This window comes from Arachis stenosperma, chromosome 3 (genome assembly GCF_014773155.1).
Source record: "Arachis stenosperma cultivar V10309 chromosome 3, arast.V10309.gnm1.PFL2, whole genome shotgun sequence".
Taxonomy (NCBI): domain Eukaryota; kingdom Viridiplantae; phylum Streptophyta; class Magnoliopsida; order Fabales; family Fabaceae; genus Arachis; species Arachis stenosperma.
Genome location: NC_080379.1, coordinates 112,505,961 through 112,514,821, shown reverse-complemented (window position 1 = coordinate 112,514,821; position 8,861 = coordinate 112,505,961).

The following is an 8,861-nucleotide window of genomic DNA, read 5'->3' as shown; positions in this document are numbered from 1 at the left end:
ATCATAATGCTCTTGGATTGATGGATATGGAGATGGTGAATATTGAAGTGGTGGTTCTTGTGAGTAATTGGGTTGGAATTGGGGTGGTTCTATATATGATTCATATGGCTCATAAGGTGGTTGGTATGGTGGTTGAGGGTTAGGGTCATATGGAGGTGAATGGTGGAAAGGGGCGTGTGAGTGTGGTGGGTTGAGGTTGTGTTGAAAGGATGATCTCTGAGCATAGGGTGGGGCTTGTTGGTAGCTACAAGGTGGTCCACCATATCTATCAGCTTGGGATGCATTGTAGCCTGGTCTTTGTCCATGATATCTAGGATGGCGTTGTTGCCTAAAGGGTTGATTAGATCCTCTTGGCTCCATCCACCCTTGATTGGTCTGACCTTGATGCATATTCCTGCTGTGGTTTCTATTTCCTTCAACAAAGTTAGAACCAAACTCAAAGCGAGAGGGGTGAGAATTCATAGTAGTTAGAGAAAATAAAAATAAAAATTAATAAAAAGAAAATATTTTGAAAAGATATAATTTTTGAAAAAGATAGGAAGAAATTTTAATTTTTTTTTAAATATTTACAATAACCAATAATAAGGCACACGTTTGCAATTCCCCAGCAACAGCGCCATTTTGACGTTGGGATTTTTGCTAGTAGAGAATTTCATAAAAATAGTCGCATTGTAGATACAGCTTCTAAACTAACAGAAATCCCTTCGTGCAAACGTTTTGGTTGTCACAAGTAACAAACCCCTTTAAAAATTGATAACCGAGTATTTATATCTCGAGTCGTCTTCTCAAGGAATTGCAGGAAGGTATGTTCTTATTATTGGTTATGAAAAAGTGTGTTTGGGGTTTTGGAAGTAAGAGGGCAGTATGTTGCACAAAAAATAATAAGAAAGATAAATAAATAACTATAAAATAAACTCTTGGCAAGATATGAGAACTGGAGGTCCTATCCTGGTTATCCTTATCAATTGTAATGAGAATTGGATTTTTCTCCCACTTTGTTAACCTCTAACTATGAAGGTAAGTTAAGTGGATGAATTAATTTTGATTCCTCAAGTCCTAGTCTTTACCTGGGAAAGACTAGAGTTATTGGAACTTGAATTAATGAAACGAAGAAATCTAATTTTCAATCAACAATGAGTTTGATAACTCTAGAGTTACCAATTATTTAACCAAAGCCAAGAATGTAAAAAGCTAAATTAAAATCATAAATATCTGGAATACATTCAATTCATTCAAAGCAGTAAAATCTAAAACTAACAATATTCATAAGCTAATTGGGCAATAGGAAAATCCAAATTATTTATATAAATAAAAGACAGCAATCATCAATCTGAATTATCTCAAATAACATTAATTTAAAAGAGTAATCTGTAACATGGAAGAATTCATAAATTAAATTGGGATAAATAAAAATAAAGAACCTGGGATTGAGAGTCACTCCTAAAACTAAGAGAAGTCCTAAATCCTAAATCCTAAAGAGAGAGGAGAGAACCTCTCTCTCTAAAAACTACATCTAAAACATGAAAAGTGAATTATGAGTGGCCTCTTATGAATGGATGCATTCCTCCACTTTATAGCCTCTAATCTGTGCCTTCTGGACTTGGATTTGGGTCAAAATGGGCCTTAGAACTCGTTATGAGCGTTTTCTGCAATTTCTGGTGCGTGGCCTCTGTCACGCGTCCGCGTGGATCATGCGGTCGCGTCATTCGGAGCTTTTCCTTGCCACGCGGTCGTGTCAGTCATGCGACCGCGTCATGTGTGTTCTGCTTAAGGCGCGCAGTCGCGTCAGTCATGCGGCCGCGTTGCTGCTGATTCGTGCTTGGCACGCGATCGCGTCGTCCATGCGATCACGTGGATACCAGTTTCCTTAAAGCTCCGTTTTGCTTTCTCCTTTCCTTTTAGTATGTTTCCTTTTTCATCCCTTAAGTCATTCCGCCTTAGAAAATCTAAAACTACTCAACACACTAATCACGGCATCGAATGGAAATAAGAGAGGATTAATAATAAGCAAATATAAGTCCAAAGAAACATGTTTTCAATCAAAGCACATAATTAGGAAGGCAAATGTAAACATGAAATAGTATGAATAAGTGGGTAAAGAGTTGATAAAATCCACTCAATTGAGCACAAGATAAACCATAAAATAGTGGTTTATCACTAGGCATTTCAGCCCTGGGCTTTTCGACCTTTTGGACTTTTACCTATTCTCTTTTTTGAGGTCGTATTTGTCTCTTTAGGCTGCCTTCTTTTGATGTCGACCTGTATGCCTTTGCTATCCCAACTCTTAGTCGTTTTCTAACAACTTTTTAGGTAGTGTTCCGATAGGGAACCTTTTCTTTATAGTTTGTTTGGATGACTTTTTGGCCTTCTTCCAACTTGTGCTTTTGCTTTTTAAGTAATGTCTTTTTTGAAGACTTTGTACCTTTCAGCTAAGCACTTCTGCCTTGGTTTTTTAACCTTTCTTAGGCCTTTGCGAGATGTTTTGGTAACTTTTTAGTGATCCTTTTATTGGTCCGACTTCTCTGTCGGGCCTTCTTAAGTTATTTTTAGTAATCCCATTTTTAGTTAGAGCTCGTCAGGTCACTTTTTCTGGGTTACTTTTTATAACTTCTTGCAATAACTTGCTTCTATCGCTTCACCTTGCCGACATCTTTGTAATCGAACGATGAATTTTTGCATTTTATGAGCGTAGTTTAATGCATCTTGGTAGAAAACTTTTTAGGGAATTGATAACTTTCATTCAAATAATAAAGAGATAAAAATAAAAGTAAAAGTGTGTGCATGTGAGTGCTTACCTTTATAGGTCGAACAATTTTTTAGATCTCGGCCTGGTGCCACATTAAAAAACCTTTTTAGGAAAAAGAGTATGCCTTGGATAAGATCTTTACTATTTCTAGCTATAGTACCTTCCTAGGTTACAGGCATGCCATGACCTTGGTAGCTCTCGCCCTTCGAGGTCGGACACCTTATAGTAACCTTTCCCCAGTACCTCTACAACTCGATATGGTCCTTTCCAGTTGGCTGCTAGCTTCCCTTCTTCTGACCGACCTGCTCCGATATCATTTCGGATTAAGATGAGATCGTTGGTTGTAACAACCCTGATTTTTGAGTACGTGAGATTTTTTTGAAGGCACGAATTTCTTCGGATGATCAGTAAAGGGAACACCTCTGATGTATCATCAAGCATCTCAATCCTCATTTTCATTATTTCATCCTTAAGCTAGAACCTCTTCTGAGGCAAGCTCGATAACGCAATCACGAAGAACTTAGTTTTTGAACAGTATCGGTTAGGAGTTTTGATTCTAGTTTTCGTAAATAGTCAATGTTTGACGAATCGGACTTGATTCATGAGAGAAGAAAGATAATAGTATAATATTATCATTATATTAGTATTAGAAGATGCTTGAATGATATTATAAGGTTACCTGATCTGTTTTAGCTAAAAACAGGAAATCGGTTTAACCGGGTTCACAGTTTACTGGTGTAGCTTAACACCAGCACTCTTTGATGACTTTAGCAATGCTAAGGCCTCATCATAAATGTTCTATTCTCATAATACATATGTTACAAGTGTCATTTATGCTAGTAGCTCAGAAAATAATTTTTAGAGATGTTTTTACAAGTGTTCCGATACATCTAGTTTTAGAAGTTATACACTTGAGATATTTTAATATTATTTTAATCCACCTCCAAGCCAACCAATCACAACTCACCCTACACCCCCAAAAACCCCAAGGCTGCCTCATTTTCTCATTGTGGCCGAAAATCATCAAGAGAAAAAGGAGAGAAAAGTTCTTAGTTCCAAATCTTCAAAGCTTGATTTTTGCTGAACTAAAACTCAAATCAAAATTCCAATCCGACCAAAATGATCCTCTCTTCTTTCTCTACATAATCATATGACTTATCAAGGTTGGAATCAAGGTGAGTTGGCTGCATCATCTCCCTTTTGCTTCGGTTTCAAGGAAACATACTTAAACATGTGTTTTCTTGATGTTCTTCCTTAGGAGTCATGCTTAACTTGACTTGAGGGCCAAGAAATGTTAATTTCCAGCAAGTATAAGGTGAGATATCTCTTCCTAATGTGCTGAGAGAGATTTGGTTAGTTGAGGGTTTGTGGATTTAAAGTTGTTCTTGATGTGATTTAGAAGGAAAAAGTGCTTAAGGACCACCTAAATGTATAACCAAATTAGGAGCAGAAATACTAGGTAGGGTTTAACGAATTTAATCTGTATTGATTTTGTTTGACTTGTGTAATTATGATATGGTTTGGCTGTGCTTGAAATTGATTGTTTATAAGAGTAATTCTTGTTGAAATTTTGGTGAAAATTTGATGAAATTTGATGAAATTCAAGCTATGAACTTGTGTTCTTGTGGCTGCTGGAAAACAAAACCCTAACCCTTAAATTGGGGTTCAATTTGTGTTAAATTCATGTAGAAAAGATGGGGTTTTAGTGACTGGAAATTTATTATGAATTATGGTAAAAATCGGTTGCTGAAAAGACTGAAAAACGGGTAAAAACAGAGAAAGAATCTAAAGAATTTACAAAGAACACAAAAAACAATTTGAGTGTGATGAAAAACATGGAAGAACAGGCCTTAGATCTTGAAAAGGGCAAGGAAGTAAAATTTTTGGTGTTTGGGGGGTTATTTTGTAATTTCTGAAAGTTAGGGTGGTTAAAGTAGAAATATTAAAAGTTACGAGTGGTAAAAAGTGAATTTTAAAGGTTAAAAGTTAAAATGGGGTAATTTTCGAAAATTTAATAATAAAATCATAAATAATAATAAAATATTAAATAATAATATTTAATTAAAAATAATATTTTAATAAAAATAATAAAATAATACAAAAAAGGCAATTTTCTGTAAAAGCTTTAGAAAGACAACTTTAAGCGCAGAATCTCATAATTACCTTCATAAAACACTTAGGGAGTGGTAATAGCATGATAGTGCGGCAAAGATAAAGGAAAGATAAGAAGTTAAAGAAAAGATAAAAACGAAAGAAAATTCTGTAAAATTTTAATGACAGAAAAACACACAGGGATTAGTGAACGAACTAGGGCAACATAGTTAGTCCTTGAGTTGCGACTAGGGTTAGGTATAATATGTAAAGTTAAACTATTTCAGTATAGACTTAATGAACCTATACTTGGGACAGACTAACTGTTCATACTAAAATTTACATAAGCTATAAATATATACGTTAAACAGAGAAAACTATAGCAGAGTAAAGAGACAAAGAGAAAAGAGTAATATAAGAAAGAGAATAGAGGAAAAGAGTATAAAAATAAAGAGTTAAGCCTTGTGGCATGATATACTGTTGTATATTCATCTGCTACTTTTCTGTTGGCCATAGAGGTCTTGTAGGCCCAAGTTCTCCTACAGTGAGTTGTTATTCATGTAGGCCGAAGTTTGATGTGTGGAAAACGATCCAACACAAAACTCACCGGCAAGTGTACCGGGTCGCATCAAGTAATAAAACTCACGAGAGTGAGGTCGATCCCACAGGGATTGAAGGATTGAGCAATTTTAGTTTAGTGGTTGAGTTAGTCAAGCGAATCAAGTATCGGTTGAGTGATTTTGTATCCAACAGTAAGTAAATAGCAGAAAATGTAAAGGGAGAGAGATTAATTGCAAAAATTAAAGAGAACTGAAAGTAAAAGAGCTGAATCTTAAAGAACAAGAAATTAAATGACTGAAACTTAAAGTGCAAGAAATGTAAATTGCAGTAAGTTAAGGTGCAAGAAATATAAATTGCTTGAATGGAAAAGGGATTCGAGGACTGGGATTTCAGAATTTAAGCAAGGGAAATTAAATTGCAACAATTATCAAAGCAAGAGATGATTTGAATTCTACTAGATCTCAAACAGAAATGGAAAATGTGATTGCAGCAGTGGTTCAGCAGAAGAACCAAAAAGATAAAATCAGATCTCAGGACTCCAGAGACTAGATAGCAGATTCTAGATCTCAATTGCCTTCCTAGATCCAAGTTCACAAAGCAATTAAAGAGAAATTATAGATTGCAGCAGTAAAGGAAATGGAATTGAACTCAATTATGCAGAAGGGAAATTAAAGAGATCTTAAATGGAGATTGAGACAGAAGTTCCTCAATTCTTCACACTCAAGATTCAATCAAAACCCAGTAAAGAAAACAAAAGATCAGAGGTAGAAGAAATGAATTCTCTCCTCCAATCGCAGAAAACAGAAAATGGAAATTCAGCTCTCAAGTTGACTAAGGATGAAAATTAAAATCAAAGTAAGCTCTCTAAAAAAAAAAACTCCCACTCTAATCCTAACTAACACCTATTTATACACTTTCTATTTTGGATCTAAGAATTTTGAGTGGGCTTTTTGATTTGGTGAAGAGATGAATTAAGTTGGATTTTTGAGTGAAATTCAGCCCATGTTGCTCCCAGGAGGTTGCTCTGCTCTTGTGGAGGGCAGAGCAGGGAAGCTTTGTTTAAGGATCCAACTAGCGTGCCAAATTTGGGGGGGGGGGGCATCAGGATGCTGCCCTGCCCTTGTGGAGGGCAGGGCAATGTTGTCATGGTGCGTCCAAGCTGCGCGCCCAAGCCCCCTTGCTGTGCATGCTGGCCATGCCAATTTATGTGCCATGCACCAAGAAATGCTGCCCTGCCCTCCACAAGGGCAGGGCAGTGCAAGCTTTCCTTGTTCTTGGGTGAGGTCCCAAGTTCGAAACTTGGTGGAAGGCATGCTAAGCTTTTCTTCTTGGCACATGATTCACGCTTAAGGCTTGGCTTCCTAGAGATCTTGTGTTCAAAACTTGGTGGTAGCCTTTTAGCCAAGTGTGGCTCATTTTCCCTTGTGAGTAGCACTCCTTCCTTCCCTTCAGGTGCTTGGTTCGAAACCCACGGATGGCACTTGAAGAACAATTTCCTTGAATTTTTCCATGATGAGCCCGAAACTGCTCTTGAGGAGGACAGGGCAGAGATTTTCCTTCTCTCATTTCTTGGCCTAGAATTGTGCTCCGCCCTCAAGGAGGGCAGGGCAGTGAAGCCTTGAATGCTTGGTTCATTGTTGTGCTCCCTTGGAGGGCAGTGTGCTCTCGTGGAGGGCAATGTGGCTTCCTCCTTTCCATGCGCGACATTCTACGCTTTCTTAAGCCACGCTTCCTACTTTTCTTCTTTTCTTCACCTACAAATAATCAAAACAACCAATAAAAGTATCATTAAATTCACAAGGTTTATAAATCAATTAAAAATCAATTAAATTTAGCTTAAACCTTATGATTTAGCATCAATTAAATGGTGGTTGTTTGATTCAAATAAAACATGCAATTCCACTCTAATTTGCTTACTTAGGGTGCAAGAAAGTGCATAAAAACTAGTGAAACAAGTGAAATTAGCTTGAGAAATGGGTATATGATGACTTGTCATCACAACACCAAACTTAAATCTTGCTTGTCCCCAAGCAAGCACCAAAATTAAGAGGAAATGTGATGAGCGGATAATTTATATGCTTTTTGGCATTGTTTTTAGTATGTTTTAGTTAGTTTTTAGTATATTTTTATTAGTTTTTAGTTAAAATTCACTTTTCTGGACTTTACTATGAGTTTGTGTGTTTTTCTATGATTTCAGGTATTTTCTGGCTGAAATTGAGGGACCTGAGCTAAAATCTGATTCAGAGGCTGAAAAGGACAGCAGATGCTGTTGGATTCTGACCTCCCTGCACTCAAAGTGGATTTTCTGGAGCTACAGAAGCCCAATTGGCGCGCTCTCAACGGCGTTGGAAAGTATACATCCTGGGCTTTCCAGCAATATATAATAGTCCATACTTTGCCAGATATTTGATGGCCCAAACCGGCGTTCCAAATCAGCTCAAAACTGCCCGGCATTAAACGCCGGAACTGGCACAAGAATGGGAGTTAAACGCCCAAACTGGCATAAAAGCTGGCGTTTAACTCCAAGAGAAGTCTCTACACGAAAATGCTTCAATGCTCAGCCCAAGCACACACCAAGTGGGCCCGGAAGTGGATTTTTTTGTCATTTACTCATTTCTGTAAACCCTAGGCTACTAGTTCTCTACAAATAGGACCTTTTGCTATCGTATTTTCATCTTTTGATCATTTTTCGATCTTAGGATCATCTTTGGACATCTAGTTCTTAGATCATTGGGGGCTGGCCTCACATCCATGCCTAGACCTTGTTCTTATGTATTTTCAACGGTGGAGTTTCTACACACTATAGATTAAGGTGTGGAGCTCTGTTGTACCTCGAGTATTAATGCAATTACTATTGTTCTTCTATTCAATTCAGCTTGTTCTTATTCCAAGATATTCATTCGCACTCAAGAACTTGATGAATGTGATGATTATGTGACGCTCATCATCATTCTCACTTATGAACGCGTGCCTGACAACCACTCCCGTTCTACAAGCAAACAAGGCTTGAATGTTTATCTCTTGGATTCCTTAATCGGAATCTTCGTGGTATAAGCTAGAATTGATTGCGGCATTCAAGAGAATCCGGAAGGTCTAAACCTTGTCTGTGGTATTCTGAGTAGGATTCAATGATTGAATGACTGTGACGAGCTTCAAACTCCTGAAGGCTGGGCGTTAGTGACAGACGCAAAAGAATCAATGGATTCTATTCCAACCTGATTCAGAACCGACAGATGATTAGCCGTGCCGTGACAGGGTGCGTTGAACATTTTCACTGAGAGGACGAGATTGTAGCCACTGACAACGGTGATGCCCAACATACAGCTTGCCATGGAAAGGAGTAAGAAGGATTGGATGAAGACAGTTGGAAAGCAGAGAGACAGAAGGGATAAAGCATCTCCATTCGCTTATCTGAAATTCTCACCAATGAATTACATAAGTATCTCTATCTCTATCTTTATGT